The 17,731-nt window shown below is 38.0% G+C and overlaps 2 protein-coding genes across 3 annotated transcripts in view; both read right to left on the reverse strand.

Annotated features, from left to right (window-relative positions):
- Positions 1–17,731, reverse strand: part of LOC126764111 (uncharacterized) — a 340,586-nt gene that overhangs the window by 139,208 nt on the left and 183,647 nt on the right. The gene's annotated exons all lie outside the window — the stretch shown is intronic.
- Positions 1–17,731, reverse strand: part of LOC126764099 (uncharacterized) — an 86,184-nt gene that overhangs the window by 65,703 nt on the left and 2,750 nt on the right. The gene's annotated exons all lie outside the window — the stretch shown is intronic.

The following is a 17,731-nucleotide window of genomic DNA, read 5'->3' on the forward strand; positions in this document are numbered from 1 at the left end:
CAGAAAGTCGTAAAATCGACACTTATCATGCAACACTGGATGACACTGACATCCTTGGACGATTTTCATCGTTCCCCCGAGCCGTACGGGTAGTTGCCTATATGCTCAAGTTTTTGGAGCGGCTCAAACTTAAAGTTAAAGAGCAACTTATCTCCATTGCGATAAATTGACGCACCAAGACTTACAAAAAGCAAAGGTCGCTCTTATCGCATCAACCCAAACGCGCTACTTCAGACGCGATATAGAACGTAGGATTTTGTTTTGTCGGAACAGGCGGTTTACCTGCATTCACTTCCCTTTTGTAGAGAGTTGCAGCTTATTCCCACGATGCGTCAAATGTAGCGTAGAGGTTAGCAGCGAGGTTTTGACGTTGACTTAGCAGAGGGACGATGGTGTTGACGCAAGCTCGTATGGCTGTTGTATTTAACGGTCAAAATTGCCGGCTTTTACGGCTCTTTTTTTTTAACGGGTTTGTACCTCTTTTCCCGCACTTTTTAGCGGCACTCGCGGTACTTTTTTTTGAAACGCCACTTTATGTTTTTGGCAGTAGTTTTTAATAGTTTTGCTTTACCGCAATAAATAGAACGTGATAACTGTGATAATTTTCACCTTCCTTCGCAAAAATGTATAAATAACAGATTGTATGCTTTTATTTTTACACTCCACTGTCCATGCCGTTTACCCGAATTATCGAATTTTGTTGCCGACGCACCTTTTGGTGTTGGTTACTCATTTTTTTGTTTTTTGTGCACTATTAGGTAAGTGAATTTGCCGTATGCCGTACGTATGTCATGTATGTAAGCAACTAAGTTAATTTCACAAGTTTACAAATAAAAAGCAAAAAAATGCAACTGTCTTGGCTATGCGTGCATCGTTATCTTTGAAGGTTCCTAAGTTTGAATTAGAAGGTAAAAAAAAACATCACGTACAGTTTTCCAGTTACATCAAAAAAAAGTCTCTTTGAAGAAATATTTGAAAAATGCCCTGTTGACTAATATACCGGTAAAATTTAAAAATAAAAAAAGTTTTTACTTTATGTAAGACGTTTATTATATCGTGTAATAACTACATATAACTATTGAACCTGTTTTGTAGATTTTCTTTTTGCAAATGGCGATTTTTTCTTGTATTCTCTATTACTTTCTCTCATTAGGAACCAACAATAATCCCCCATCATTGCAGGATCCCACCGGCCTTGATATCTCTGTTCCATTGTTAAAATATCTTGGTGGAACCTCTCTCCCTGTTCATCACTGGCGGAACCCAAATTTTGTGGAAAAAAACTCAAATGTGAATGTAAAAAATGAATTTTTAGTGACATTCTGCAACCCATTCTTTGGTAGTTTTCCAGCAACTCGTCGATTAGTTCCTCATACGTGTTAGACTTTTTGTTTCCTAAAAAATCCGTGACAATGCTTCTAAATGATATCCAGGCATTACGTTGAACGGGGTTTAGTTTCTCTTCAAACTGCTTGTCCTTCAGAATTTTTCGGATTTGGGGTCCAATGAAAATTCCTTCTTTTAGCTTGGCGTCACTTAACTTCGAGAAAACTTCTTTGAGGTATTTGAAAGCTTCGCTATTCTTATCTAAAGCTTTAACAAAGTTTTTCATCAATCCGAGTTTTATGTGTAAAGGGGGCAGCAAAACCTTACGAGGGTCAACTAGAGGTATATTCTTGATGTTAGCTTCACCCGGCACGAAATCACCTCTTTGCGGCCAATCTTTTATTTTGTAATGTTTTTCTGTTGCTCTACTGTCCCAAAGGCACAAAAAACAGCAGTATTTAGTAAATCCCTCTTGAAGCCCAAGAAGTAGTCCTATGACTTTAAGATCACCACATATCTGCCACTTGTATGTGTTGTAGTTTGTGTAATTCAAAATCAATGACATAATTTCATAAGTTTCCTTCATATCAACAGCGTGGGAAAGTGGAATTGAAGATTTAGTGTTGCCATTATGTAGCAAAACTGCTTTTAAACTTTTCTTAGATGAGTCTATGAATAAACGCCACTCTTCTGGATAATGTTGATAGCCGAACTTCTCCATAACACTTGCAGGATCAGTACAAAAGCAAATTTTATCTCGAAATGTAAAGAAAGAGGCAAACTCTTCATTACGGTATCTAAACGCGGTGACCTTTGTACCTTTGGCCAGTAAATTCCACTGCTGTAACCTTGACGCTAAAAGTTCTGCATGTTGTTTAGATAAGTTAAGGTCACGCACTAAATCATTAAGTTCAGGCTGCTCGATCAAATGTATTTTTTTTTTCTTCTTCATCTTCGGATACACAGGAGACTCTTTGCTTCTTTTACGGGATATAATATTATTTCCTATAGCATCATCAACAGCACAACGTCCAAGTTCTGTATCTAAGTCCTGTGTCAATGATGAAACGGGAATTGATAAATTTTCGCCATGAGGAACGGGTCGTTTAGCTGAAGATATGTCGGGATATTGAATTTTGTGCTTATTTTTTTTTTTTGAAAATCCACATACGTTTGTCATACAAAAATAGCAATCGGTAGCATGGTTTGTCGGCTCACACCAGATCATCGGAATAGCAAAGGGCATTGATGATCTATTTCCATTAAGCCAGTGGCTTAAGTTTGACATACAAGTCTGGCAACAAATATGAGGAGTCCAATTCCGATCTTGATTTACTATAGAAAAACCAAAATACTTGAGATATGCTAATTCAGTCACTTTAGTTATTAATCTGGCATGAGATTTAGGTGTATACAAGCCACAAACATAACAAAATGAATCAGTCGATGTATTACAACCACGTTTTCGTACTTTAGACATTTTAATCAAAAAATCTCACTTTCCACGGCTATCGCAATAAATATACAACTACCTTCAAGTTTTAAATTGATAAACAAGAAACAAGATAAGACATACGAGAAATGTCATAAATACTACCGACTAACAAATAACTCAAAGTATATATGGATTTGGCGCAAGTAGAACAAAAAATTTACTTAGAACTACGTAAAAAAATAATTTTGAAATTCTTAAAAATCTTACGTGGTACGGAATTTTTAAATATGAATTGATTATTAGTACACCTAATTTAATATAAAAACACCAATAGCCAATCAGTTGCATATTGCCTGTAGACTAGAGTTATTTTTCACCACACACTCCACAAAACTTTCCTCTAACTTTGAGTTGTAAGTTATTTTGTATTTTATTTTCTGTATGTTTGATTTTAGCATTTCGTTTCGTGTTTGTTCACTTGAATGTGTGTCGCATGTGTGATGTGTCGCATGACAAAGATTGTAGATTGTGTCCTGATTCTTGACGAATGTCTCCCCCTACCGAATGGCGGCTTGGCTAAATAGAGAAGTCTTACCAAAGCTCCAACGGTCATATTCGGGAAGTCAATCTCCGTATGCAATCAAGAAAGCTAACAAAACCGCTCGTTAAACAATGCTTTTTACCGACCGCCGCTATCATCGAAACGAAACCGATAAAACCCTCAAATCAACCGAATATAATAAATATTTAAAAATAACAAACAGAACAACATAAATGATCGAGTAACATGATAATCCACTTATGCAGCATAACGTGGCAGCAACCTCAGCAACGCCAGCAGGTCGTCTAGGTACACGGCCATTGCCTTAATTGTCTGGCGCCTACCCACAGCATCCAGGAGTGTACATCGGGAGAACTATGCAAGTTTTTGTATACGTACGACAGTCGTGCGATTTACTTCCTAATCGACGACAACGCTTCAAAGTATTGCAAATTCGGAGAGTGTAAACTTTTCGGTTTCACCAGGTTTCCTAGGTATACATATACATATGTATTTTGATAACTTGTAAGTAATAAAATATGATAATCTGTTCCTGTGATAATTGCTATATAATTAATCAAAGTTTTCAAAGTGTACTTACTTGTTCGACCCACAAATTTGTCGTCATTATTTGGTTTTTCAGATTCTGAAAAATATTAAGTTATTATTTAAGTCTTATTACTTATTATATATGGAATATAAAAAAATTCAAACAACATTATTTAGCAAACAATATTCATGTTGGAAGAAGAGTTTGCTCAATTTATTTCTAAAGGAGATATACATCCTGTTATGTATACTTTCACTCCTATTCTGTGCACTTGAGCAATTAACAAAATATTGAAAATTAACTCAAATATTTATCAAGCGAGAAACGTTTTGGTATTCTGTGACAATATTGATAAAAGTAAAAGATTCAATTCGAAAAGCTTTTCTCCACACGTGTGGTGAACAAATTAATGTAAATAGAAACAGCTGATTTCTATTCAAATTATATTGATAGCAAGATGCGTGCAGTTTATTGCTCCTTTGGGACTTTTTATACTCTCGCAACAAAGTTGCTAAGGAGAGTATTATAGTTTTGTTCACATAACGGTTGTTTGTAAGTCCTAAAACTAAAAGAGTCAGATATAGGGTTATATATACCAAAGTGATCAGGGTGACGAATAGAGTTGAAATACGGATGTCTGTCTGTCCGTCCGTCCGTGCAAGCTGTAACTTGAGTTAAAAAATGAGATATCATGATGAAACTTAGTGCACGTATTTCTTGGCTCCATAAGAAGGTTAAGTGAGAAGATGGGCAAAATCGGCTTACTGCCACGCCCACAAAATGGCGAAAACCGAAAACCTATAAAGTGTCATAACTGAGCCACAAATAAAGATATTAAAGTGAAATTTGGCACAAAGGATCGCATTAGGGAGGGGCATATTTGGATGTAATTTTTTTGGAAAAGTGGGCGTGGCCCCGCCCCTTACTAAGTTTTTTGTACATATCTCGGAAACTACTATAGCTATGTCAACCAAACTCTATGGAGTTGTTTTCTTCAGGCATTTCCATATACAGTTCAAAAATGGAAGAAATCAGGTAATAACCACACCCACCTCTCATACAAAGGTTATGTTGAAAATCACTAAAAGTGCGTTAACCGACTAACAAAAAACGTCAGAAACACTAAATTTTACGGAAGAAAGGGCAGAAGTAAGCTGCACCCAGGTTTTTTTTTTAAATTGAAAATGGGCGTGGCGCCGCCCACTTATGGACCATAAATCATATCTCAGGAACTACTCACCGATTTCAATGAAATTCGGTATATAATATTTTCTTAACACCCTGATGACATGTACGAAATATGGGTGAAATCGGTTTACTACCACGCCTTCTTCCAATATAACGCTATTTTGAATTCCATCTGATGCCTTCTCTGTATAATATATAGTATACATTAGGAACCAATGATGATAGCGGAATAAAACTTTTATTTTTTAATCGGTATTTGAAAAATATGCAAATGAATGAATAATGAAATCTCGATTATCACTTTATCATGCGAGAGTATAAAATGTTCGGTGACACCCGAACTTAGCCCTTCCTGACTTGTTATACCTAATTTTCTAAAAAATCTGGAGTATGTTTCAAATAAATTACCTTAAATTAGTATATTATCAATACTTATAATGTTTTTATAAAAGTTTATTCCTCTATTGAACTGGGAAACTTTATTTCTCCCCCTTTACCTTCACAATAAGTTTTGCTACAGCCCTCACACTTCTCGAAAGGGACGACTGGCTCATGGGCAAGTTGACGTTGTTACCTACACATTTCTGGTATGAGCCGGTTCCAAAGAAGTTCAAAGCTGCTAGAACCCTTACAGATAAAGGTAGTGACGTTTTTGTATCGTGTGGGGCTAGTTCATCAATTAGGCGACGGCAAATTTCACGAGTTAATCGAAAATTTTGTACAAAGGTATTCTCGCTCAAAGAAAATGGATTGCTATCGTCGCGTAAACACTTTAAATGTGGCGCCCGATTCTTATTTTCACAATTTCCATCTTCGTTTAACAATAATAACAAAAGTAAAATATCTTTCATTTTTACAACAAGATGCACAATCAGATATTTAATTCATAACGAGCACTGTCAAGAGCATTTTACATCTTAACAACTTATAAAGAAAAGAGCATTTTATTTCAGACACAGGATACGAAATTATTTATAAATTTAAAATTTTGGCAAATTAGAAATATGTTGATTTTGTCAAGTGCACAGAATAGGTGTGTTTATCTAAACCAGTTACAAATATCTAAATGCTACATTATTGCGGCCATAATGTCCTTATAGATTTTTACATTAACGTCTATTAATTTAAATAAACCAACCCTTTCCGGCTTACTCGTGGGACCAAACATGAACGAAACCAACATAACAACAACAACTACAACCAATTTTACGACTACAGCGACGACTAAAGGAACCGATATTACATACAGGAATCAGGGCAGTCTTCATACTGGGAAAGATAGCCAAAGATCAGGCAGCCGGTACCCCAGTGGATGAGGCAGAAACAAAGCGCCTCAAAACCATAGTAGAAGAATACGAAAGCTTCCTGAAAAGGAAGCAATTCGAACCTTAAGAATGAGAGCAAACACCCGAGCAATTCACAAAAAAGGAATCGCTCTTTACAGAACTGCAAGGAACTTTGCCCAAAAACCTAGGCAGCACAACAATGGTGAGGCATTTCGGCGATTTACTCAGAGATAACCTACAAGTGGCCATCATAGACGGAAATTTCTCCTCTCCTAGTACAATTTAGGAAAGATGGGTGGAGATCGACATCAGATTGTCGAGTATGATGCTAAGCTTTGTACTCAACAATCCTACGGGTCCTCATATGGAGTTTGACTCCTCTGAAACCCTTAGGGGTTACAGGGTCATCAAGTGCGCGGACCAGGCCTCACTAGATTTCCTGACGGGTAGTGTTGCAAAAATCAGCAACGCCTTTGCAGGCCTCCAATTGAAGCTTATACCCGCCAGAAATATCCCGAAGAGACCTCATGTTCGCATTTGGCTATCCCTCCGGAGGAGCCGGACGAAAAACACCTGAGGTGCATCAAGCTGCAAAACAAAGCTATAACTGGTATAAATTATTGGCAGCTGATCAAGGAGGAAAACGCCAATAAAGCAAGTAGACCAATTCTGGTAGCCATTTCCGATGAGTCCATAAAGGCTCTTAAGAAGACTGCTTACAAAATCAGCTTCGGAATTCGCAAGGCCAGGCTAAAAATCTTCCAAGGCGACAAAGCGGCTGACGAAGACGACACGGAAGAGGTCGACAACGCCAGCCAGCTGCTACGGAATGTGGACTTCAAAGAAACCCGAGATGCCCAATAAACTACGGTGGGTACAGATCAACTTGCAGCCCTCGAAGTGTACTGCAGCCAATCTGGCAACCTTCATAAACGAAAGGGACATCGACATCAGCCTATTACAAGAGGCCTGGGTTAATGAGGACACTATCAAAGGGCTAAACAGCAGTAACTATAATTTTTTTTTACACACGGGACAATGGTAAACCTAGGGTATGCATTATTATCAATAGAAGAATAAATGAATTTCTCTGCCCTAATTACAGCACAGCAGATATCACAGTGGTAAAGGTCGAGCTGAAGGAAAATCATTTTTTCTTGGTCTTGGCCTACATGGCCCATGACGAGGACATACCCCCGCACCACTTACAAGACTAGTAGAGGACAACAGGAAAGAAGATGTCCTAATAGGATGTGATGCAAACGCAAGGCACACTGTATGGGATAGCTCCAGTATAAACACCAGAGGTCAGTCACTCTTACAGTATATTCTGAGTAGCATTCTAAGTATATGCAACGAAGGCGATAAGCCGACCTTTATTTTCCTAAGGTCTGATAGGTTTCCGGGGTGGAAGTGCTGAACCTCACGCTATCAACAGACACAGACAGTCTCGTTGTGGATAACTGGAGGGTACCCGATGAGTCATCCATGTCGGATCACACCTGGATACTCTTCAGCAACCGCGATAAATACAGTACTCCTCTCAAATACCGGAACCCTCGAAGAAACATTTACCAGTAAAGCAACAAAATGCCTTCAAAAGCGAGGCAATAAGAGTATTAGCAATCTGTAGGAACTAGATTCAGAAGTAGAGAGTTGGAAAAAATTTTAACTACAACTTTCAATAAATCCACACCGCTAACAGTTCTGAACAAGAGAAAGTCTCTTCCTTGGTGGAACAGCGAGCTCAAAAATTTGAGAAGACAACTAAGGAAAACTTTAAATGAGAGGTTTAGAACCAAAATCTGGCAGCCATATAAAGATATTATGAAAAGATACAAAAAAGCAGTCAGGAAAGCTAAAATCGACTAATGTCGATCTTTCTGTACATCGATGAAAAGTTGCAGAGAAGCCGCAAGGCTGAGTAAAATGCTATCCAAGGATTTTATTAATACTGCCTACATTTAGGCGGAAGGAAATGATCGGACCTCCTCTGCAAAAGAATCGCTGGAAGTACTTATTACAACGCAGTTCCCCGGGAGTCAGAAAACGCCTTTAACGATAGAAAGATTATAGCATCAAACGGCGCTGCAACACAAACAAGTTATATGAGTAGTGGGACGCCTCAAGGAGGGGTCCTCTCCCCGCTTTTATGGGTTGTAGCGCTGAACGAAATACTGCTCAAATTAAACGGTGGAGGAGTGAAAGCAGTAGCATAAGCAGACGATATAGGGTTGTTGGTATCAAATATGTTTCCTTCAACACTCGGCGAAATTATGGAAAGAGCACTACGAAGGTTAAACCTATGGGCTAAGAACAATGGACTAGGTGTTAACCCGAACAAAACAGAAATGATGCTATTCACAATCAGAACCAAAATCCCTCAGTTTCAACTTCCGATACTAAACGGTACAACACTCTCTCTATCCCCCACAGCTAAATACTTGGTGGTGAAGATTGACACCAAACTGTCCTGGAAAATAAATATATGGGGTACTCATAACCCGTCGCAAAGCATCGTAAAATCGAAAAAATATAAATGTTTACACTTGTTTAAAAAAATTGTTGTTTGATGTCATACAAAAATGAGTTCACACATGCACTATTCTCAATGCTATGTTTTCGAATCGTTATAACTTATAACTTTATGAGACTTGTGAAAACCCTAATAGAAAAAAGAATAAATAAAGCATATACATATGGCCTACTATACTTGCAAGAGAAACGTCGGCAAGATTTGGGGCCTCAAACCTAGTATAATCATATGGATGTATACGGCTGTCATAAGACCTATACTTACATATGGGGCTCTGGTAAGGTGGCCAGCGCTAAACAAACAATACAACATTAGAAAATTAAATGGAATACAAAGAGCAGTATGTGCAGGTGTTACTGGTGCAATCAAGTCATGCCCGACTGACGCGTTCAATGTGGTCCTGCATCAACTACCCATACACATCTTTTTTCACATAACAGCAGCATTTTCGGCTATAAGAATAAAAGAATTGGGTGGTTGAAATCAGCAGAACTATGGATATAGTGGAATCCTAAACAAGCTCAACATTAATAAATCAGACTATATTCTCCCAAAGCTGGATTTCAATAGACACTTCCAGCTGAGGATACCCTCTAGACGAGAATGGAGAAGAGGGGAGGAAGATACCATCTCAGTCTATACCAACGGGTCGAAACTGGACTGCGGAGTAGGCACGGGGGTATTTTCCTATGATCTAGACCAGTGGTTCCAAAACTTATTTTGTCTACATTTTTTCACCTATTTAAAAACCACTATAACTTCAAATTAAATTAATTAATTATTGTGACCTATATATGTATATTAACGGAGAATTTTAAGCGAAACTTTTACTATAACCCGCAACTTGAAACCTGAGCGCAGTAGGTAACATAGTACAACGGCGCTTAGGTCTCAAGTTAACTCTTACGGGCTCCACCTGCCAATAAGAATGATTATTGAAACACAACTTTATAGTATTAAAACAGAGAATCTTTTATTAAAAATAAAACTAAAATAATCGATCCATATATAAAAAGTAATGTTAAGGACGAATCTGATGCTGTTTAATACGTTTGTTAATATCAGGTTCCAATTTACTCAAGAACAGTCACAAGTCGCCGCGTTCGGTAACAAGCAAACTATTTCTCTTTTTAGTAAGCAGTGTTGTCACACCACTAAATCCACGTTCACACAAATATGACGATGGGAATGCTATCAGGAATCGTTGAACGATTGACCACAATCCAGGTATCGTTCGGTAAAGGTTTTCCAAATGTTGGCAGTAGGCAAACAATTCGTCGTTGCTGCATGATACTGATAAATTCGGTGATAAATTGTGAAACTCACGTCTGTCCAGATTCTTTTTGTGTAAAAGCAGTTTGGCTGCGAAAGCAGCAACGACGATTTTTATTGTAATTAAATTTAGTTTATCGCCTTGCAGTTGGAGATTCATGTCGTTGAACAATTTATACAGGTCTGTCATGTGAGCAATATCATTCTTTGATGTTATGAGCCGGTCTTGCAATTCTTTATCTTTAGTTTCCAAGAACTCTGTAACAGAGTCAAACAGGTTGTAAAATCGAGCCAGACAATTGCCTCTAGATAGCCAACGAACTTCAGTATGAAACAACAAACGGTTGAAATCCTCGTCATTAGTAACACAAAGCTGATGAAATAATCTATCATTCAAAGAGCTGTTTCTGATTTTATTGACTACTTTGATTACATATTGTAGTGATTGAAATAGTTTTTCACTTAAGTTTCTAGTAACTAAATGTTGTCTATGAATAACGCAATGTACACCACGGACATCTGGAATTTTATTTTTTAAGTACGCTATGAAGCCTTTATGGCACCCTTGTCATAGCCGGAGCGCCTTCCGTAGCAACTGAAATAATATTTTTCAAAGGAATCTCTTTCTCATCTAGCAAATTATAGTTCTTCACATATTTTCTCATCTTTAATAAAACTCACGTAAGACAACAACAATGCTTCATTAGTTGTTAAAGTGGACTCATCGAGCTGAATTGAAAATTGACTTGACCTCAGGTGATCGCACAATGATTCTTCAATGTTTTCAGCCATTTCATCAATTCGTCTTTTCACAGGATTATTACTCAAATTTTTCGGATAATATCTGCGGCCGGTTTAGGAAGCACGGTAGTTATCACTTCATTTATTGCTGGCAATATTAACTCTTCTCCGATGTTATGTGGTTTGCCTTTTTGAGCAATTAACAAAGAGATATTGTACGAAGCTCGAAGTCCGTCGTCATCTTGCTTAGCAGCCGCCGAAAATAGTTTTGCTACACTTGGCTGAGTATTATGCTTCTTCTCTAGGTCTTGAAAGTATGCTACATTCTTGTCTTTCTTATCTGGATGCATTTTATTCAAATGATCTTGCAGTCTTGAAGGCTTCATCCGAAAGTGTTTTTAGACATAGAAGACACAAAGCCGACGATGGGTTTGTGGGATTTTCAATGAATCTGAATTTAATATATTCCGCACAGTATTGCCGTCTCTTCTTTTTTACTTCCGACATTGTTTTGCTTTGAGAAATACGTTCAACTTCGCGAGTAGTGTAAAGGAGGAGTAGGGGTAAGTACTGCTCATCTATTGCGCGCAAAACCACAAATGAAAATAAAATAAATATTACAGTTTTTATTTAGGGATGCTTAAGCAGCACCCACCGACAGGAATAAAACAAACATGCATTAACTCGTCATTCGACGCTCAATCGTACACAACAAGTCCGAACAAGTACTTAATGAACCAGCCGATTGATACGGGAATGCACAATTTTAGTTATTTAACGAAAACTGTTAAAACATGATAGATATCTACGAGTACTAATAACTATTAAAATGCGAAAGTGTATATGTTGCCTTTTTATTTGTTTGTTTCTGTCTACTTTCGTAATGAAACGGAGCGACCGATTGACATGATTTTCATTTTTTCTATGTTCAATATCAAATAGAAAAAATGGTTCAAATTCAGATATATGTATGAACTACGCGGAGAGAAATATAGAACCGAGTTTGAGCAATCTGTTAATTCATATTAGTTGATGTTCACAAGTTGTTGTTGAGAGTCGAGAGCTCATGCAGTCGTTGTCTAAAAGGCCTCCTAGCTAAATAAAATTACAAATCACCCCCCAGGCCTCTACACAACGCCTCCATTTTCTTTCTGGGTCTCTTACCGCCCCCTTGACACCTGCAGCGCCCCCAAGAGGGCGTTATCGCCCCCTTTGGGAAAGACTGATCTAGACATTTCTCTGTCTAACCGTCTACCGAACTCGGCTAGTATCTTCCAAGCGCAAGTACTGGTCATAGAAAAATCCTGCGATTTTCTATTGGAAAACCACAAGACTATACGTAAAGCAGCAATATTTATGGATAGCCAGGCAGAGCTTCTGGCCTTGTCTTCGCCCATGACAAACTCCAATATACCACAACTGCAAGAAAGCACTAAGCGCAATAAAAGACAAGCTTCAACTAGACTTGATCTATGTTCCCCGGCCACAGGAACATTTTCGGTAACGAAAAAGCAGACGAGTTGGCAAAGACAGGAGCTTTTCTCAACGAATCCGAGGCGGAGCTAATACCAAGCCCGCTAGAATCGATCAAAGAAGAGATCATAGACAATTTCAACAAGCTGCAAATAACAGATGGGAAAACATAAGAAAATGCATCATAACTAAACATTTAGGGTCAACATATGACAAGAAAAGAACTAACGACCTATTAAATAGGTCTAGGAAAAGTATCTACGGAGTAACAGCTACCATAACAGGGCACTGAAACATTTAGAGAACATGTGTCCAAAATGGGTATGCCCTACATCTGCCGAGGCTGCGGAATAGCAGAGAACCAGGAAACAATTTTCCACTTTCTCTGTGAATGCCCAGCCCTATCACAGATCCGATACAGAACACTTGGAATCCATCAAGCACCAAACCTTGAATGGATTTCTACTAAAAGCATATCAGACATAAGTAGCTTCATCGAAACCTCAAAATAATGTAGTTTGAAAGAGAAGATGGAACGTTATAGCAGATACATAAGGTCTACGAATAGTGCATCAAAATGGCACAGCAAGTGCTAATTGAGCCCGTAAGACAACAGGTCTACACTCCTACTTACTTACCTACCTGCATCGGTATTCCCTTAACCGGCCCTCCAATAATGCATGTCGAAACCGTCATCAACCTGTTTTTATACTTTTGCAACCAGTTGCTACAGAGTACATATTAAAGTTTTGTTCACCTAACGGTTGCACGTATCACCTAACACTAAGTGAGATAGATATAGGATATACATATATATAAATATGTATATAAATGATCAGAGTGACGAGAAAAGTTAAAATCCGGTTGACTGTCTGTCTGTCCGTCCGTTGAAGCTATAACTTGAGTAAAAATTGAGATATTTTAATAAAACTTGATATACAGGTTCCTTGGAAAACAAAAAAAATCTAATTCATAGACGGGCGTAATCGGACGACTGTCCCGCCCACAAACCGCCATTTACCGAAAACCTATAAGGTGCCATTACTAATCACTTAATTAAGATATAAAACTGTAATTTGGTGCAGAGGATCACAGTAGCAAGATATGCCTGTGGATAAAAGAGTTAAAAAAATTGGGTGTGGCCCTGCACAAATATTACGAGAGCTACTACCGACAGTGTGAAAATTAATGAAATCGGATGAAACCCCGACTCACTCCCAATATAACGGTACTGTTCAAATCTACTAAAAGCGCAATAAATCAATAACTGAATTCGGCAGAAACGTAAAAATTTTCCGACGGGTTAGTATGATAGAGCGTTTTAGGGGCCGGGGTAAAATAAATATACCTATAGTTGATTTTTGATCGAAAATGTCGGTCAATTTGTGATATATATAACTGAAATTAAAGGATAATCTTTCTCTTATAATGGTATGTCTGAATGTTAAAAATGGGTTGAATCGGACCAATACGTTTCTTAACCCCATATGTTTAATATAAAGAATTTCGAACTTCCGGGTGACTTTGTACGGCATATATCGCCCAATATGTGAGTTATCCCAAAAAAAATAAGTGAGCGTGTTTTACTCATAACAGTGTATCTTTACGTCAAAAATAAATAAATTTTAGCGAAAACTTGACTTACCCCCTATATAACTAATATCAAGATTTTCGAACATCCAACTGACTTTACTCTGTACGAGTATGATTGGTTTTATACCTTAAAGTATTTCCTTGGTTTTGATTTTTGCAAGATGCAAAAGTATTAAATGTTCGATTGCACCCGAACTTAGCCCTTCCTTGCTTGTTTAGTTAATTTTCAATAACAAATAAAACGCATTTACTAATCTTAATATTGTGGCCAAAAATTAATTTTTTTATAAAGATAAGGGTTTGCCATTATGTTTTAAAAATTATTTAGGGTAAGGTCCACCGCGGCAGGCTCCAGCCGATAGGCCGAATTTTCAACCACTTTTTGCAGCAATTACGGCCGTTTTTCAGAAAAAGCGGACCGAATGTCCCAGAAAGCTTATTTAAGCAGGATTACGTCTTACAATCTCCTAGGCCAGGTATATGGACACAAGTGTGTACAGTACAACTCCTCAACAAATCGGAAAGAAAAATGTGCGACTGATGTACTAAGAAGTCTGTGGGGTATTTGACGCATCCTAAATTTGAGTTCAAAATTTGCATTCACGTACAATTATTCTTGTTATTTTAGTGGATGGTGGTGGTTTGTCACCTTCACCACTTGACTATAACCCAAAAACTCCTACGTGTTAAAAAATGTTTACTATCAGTTTCAGTTTTAGCAAGAAACAGCCTCTAACATCGTCGCAAAATGACTGTAAACTAGCTCAGTTGAACTGATCCTAATAAAGGATTTTCCAATAATAGTGTTATTCAAAAAAAAAAAGAACACTAATTGCTAAGGAAATTTAAATGTTTATTTCATGAAAAATGTATCATGTTAAATATCCCCTCAAGTCTTGGAGACCATTCACTCTCAGAATTTCCTGAAATAATCAAAACTCTAAAATTTTCTCACAATGATTCGGTTGTTGCACGTACATACGTGCTGTGCGGCACGTACCCTCGTTGGAACCAGATGTTGTCAAGATCAACTTCTTCCAGTTGCGACCATAAAAAGTTGGTTAACATCGGTCTATACTGCTCTGCATTGACAGTCACTATGTCAAATTGTCAATTTCGGTGAATGTAATTGTTGTTCATTAATAATTTGGCGATTTTTTTTGCATTGACAGTTTTGTATATTTACCGCACCACTCAGGTTTCCTTAAAAAATTGTTATCGTTATCAAATTGCAAAATCAGCAAATCCACGACTTTTACTGTGGCCCAATGGCTTCAGTTCTTGAGAACAATTTTACGGATCCAAGCCCAAATCATTTCTCAAAACCCGACAGGTTGTGGTTTGAAAAACTCCCAATTCTTGACAAATCAACAAATTGCGGTATTCAGAAACACTTCCTTGCACGGCAGATATATTTTCTTTACTTCAAGCGGAACGATTTCATGGTGAAATTGTAAAAATTACTGAATAGAAAAATTGCAGATCGTGACATATTAAATTGGCCGAAATGTCACTTTGAAATCATATCATCCCTATTGGATCCGGTAGAGTTACACACAAAAATGTGTTGAAAATTTTAGTAAAACAATAAAAAATCGATTAATATTTTAGAGCCAGTTTCAGTACCATCAATTCAAGCTGCTTCTTTGAAAATCCAGACCGTCAATGGTGCGATTGTGATAACTTCTTTATATCTCCCGCCTCGATTCAATGTAATCAAAGAAACTTTTAAATCGCTTTTCCACAAAATCTGTCGTATAGATGAACCATACTGACTGAAGTACAAGCAGAAGTGTCACAGTTTCAAAATACTAAATCGCCTGGCACAGACAATGTTAATGCACAACAGTGCCGTAGCTAGGGGGGGCGAAGGGGGCCGTCGCCTCGGGCGCAACGTCTTGGGGGCGGCAAAATGGTATTTAAAAACTCCAATTCGGGCAAAAATTCCTGCAAATTGTGTCAAAAGTGTACAAGATATAGGGAGAAAATGGGTTTTTTCTATGGCTTTTAATAAGATGTCTTGTAAATTGACTATCAATTTCCTCAAAAACCGTATTGTGAGAATTGTGGAACTTCAGAATTAGCGTGGCTTCTAGTTCCTAAATTTTATATACTTAACTAGCTGTTACCCTGTGCGTTTCGCTACACCTAAATCGATTAAAACTCTTAAGGGTTTTTACTTTGTGTTTTATTTATTGTTGTAAAACTGTTACTTATTTATAAAACATTTATAAAACATATTGGTATACAACATTTTTGGTTTTTCCACCTGGCGCGTAAATGAATAAGCACCTTGGTGTTCCCACTCTCGAGCATGCGACGAACAATTGGGCGTGGGAAAAGCACGGTTCTTCCATGTTGACGCCGCACACTTGAAACGTTTGCCCTTGCGATTTGTTGATGGTCATCGCAAAGGCAAGACGTACTGGGAACTGCAAGCGCTTAAATTCAAACGGCATGTCCGTTGGAATCATGGGAATGCGTGGTAAGAGTACAACTTCACCTGCTGCCTTGCCATTTAGTATTGTTGCTTCAATCAAATTTGGCCACAATTTTTTCACTGAAAGTCTTGTGCCATTACACAAAGTCGGTGGCTTCAGATTTCGTAGAAGTATAATGGGTGAACCGACTTTCAGGACCAAACGATGCGGTGGCAGACCGGGGGGATCCAAAGAATTCAAGAATTCAGTTGGATAATTGACAACTTCATCTTGATTTTAAACGCTATCAATCGATGTACATATATGTTTTAGCTTCTCCTGGCAGTTTTTCTTGAATGGCAAAATTGATTTCGTTGACGTGTACATTTTTCGGTGTCAATATTGCGCGTTCACTTAAATAATCGTGGCGTTGATAGTGTTGAACAATATTCGGAAATACACTTTCAATCAATTCTTCTTTCGATTGTAAAAGTGTACAAAAGTTGTTCGGCAATGTGATCAAACCGGTATCATCGATTGGCATTTTGCCTTCGCCAATGTCCAACAACTGTTTCGAAAACGCCGCTGCGGATCGATCATTTTGCAATTGGACTCGCATGTTGATGGTAAGAGTCAGCCTTTGAACATGTCTCCACAAAACTGACGATTTTAAACATACGTTTATTTTGTCGGCAGAAGTTGATCGAGGAATGACTGACAAAGTTTGCCGAAAATCGCCGGATAATAAGACTAATGCTCCGCCAAAAATTTGTTGCTTTTGGCGTAAATCTTGCATTGTTCTATTGAATGCTTCTAATGACTTTTTGTTAGCCATTGGGCACTCATCCCATAGAACTATTCCAGCTCCTCGCAAAACTTTTGCCATTGTTGAATTCCTCGATATGTTGCACGTTGGTGTTTTAACGACTTGGATGTTCAACGGTAGTTTCAACGCAGAATGTGCTGTTCGGCCGCCATCAAGTAGAGTAGCAGCGATGCCTGACGAAGCAATTGCCAGCGCACCATAGTACCGTATAGTAGCAAGAATCAAAGAGACCAGAAACGTTTTCCCTGTACCACCGAGCGCGTCAAGAAAGTAGAATCCACCGGCGTTATTGTCAACCGCTCGTATAATCTTATCATAAGCATTTTTCTGCTGAATATTCAATTTGGTAATGTTAGCTTGTATGAAAGCACGCAATTCATTGCAATCGTATTGTTGTTCACGTTGAAGCTCATGGTCAATGACTGGGCGCAGTAATGCCAAGTTGCGCTAATGCCTTATTCGCAATTGTAAGGCACAGATCTTCAACCAATATTAAAGCAGAATTATACATTTGTAACGTATATAGCAAGTCTGCGTCCGATGC

The sequence above is a fragment of the Bactrocera neohumeralis genome, unplaced genomic scaffold (genome assembly GCF_024586455.1).
Source record: "Bactrocera neohumeralis isolate Rockhampton unplaced genomic scaffold, APGP_CSIRO_Bneo_wtdbg2-racon-allhic-juicebox.fasta_v2 cluster09, whole genome shotgun sequence".
NCBI lineage: Eukaryota > Metazoa > Arthropoda > Insecta > Diptera > Tephritidae > Bactrocera > Bactrocera neohumeralis.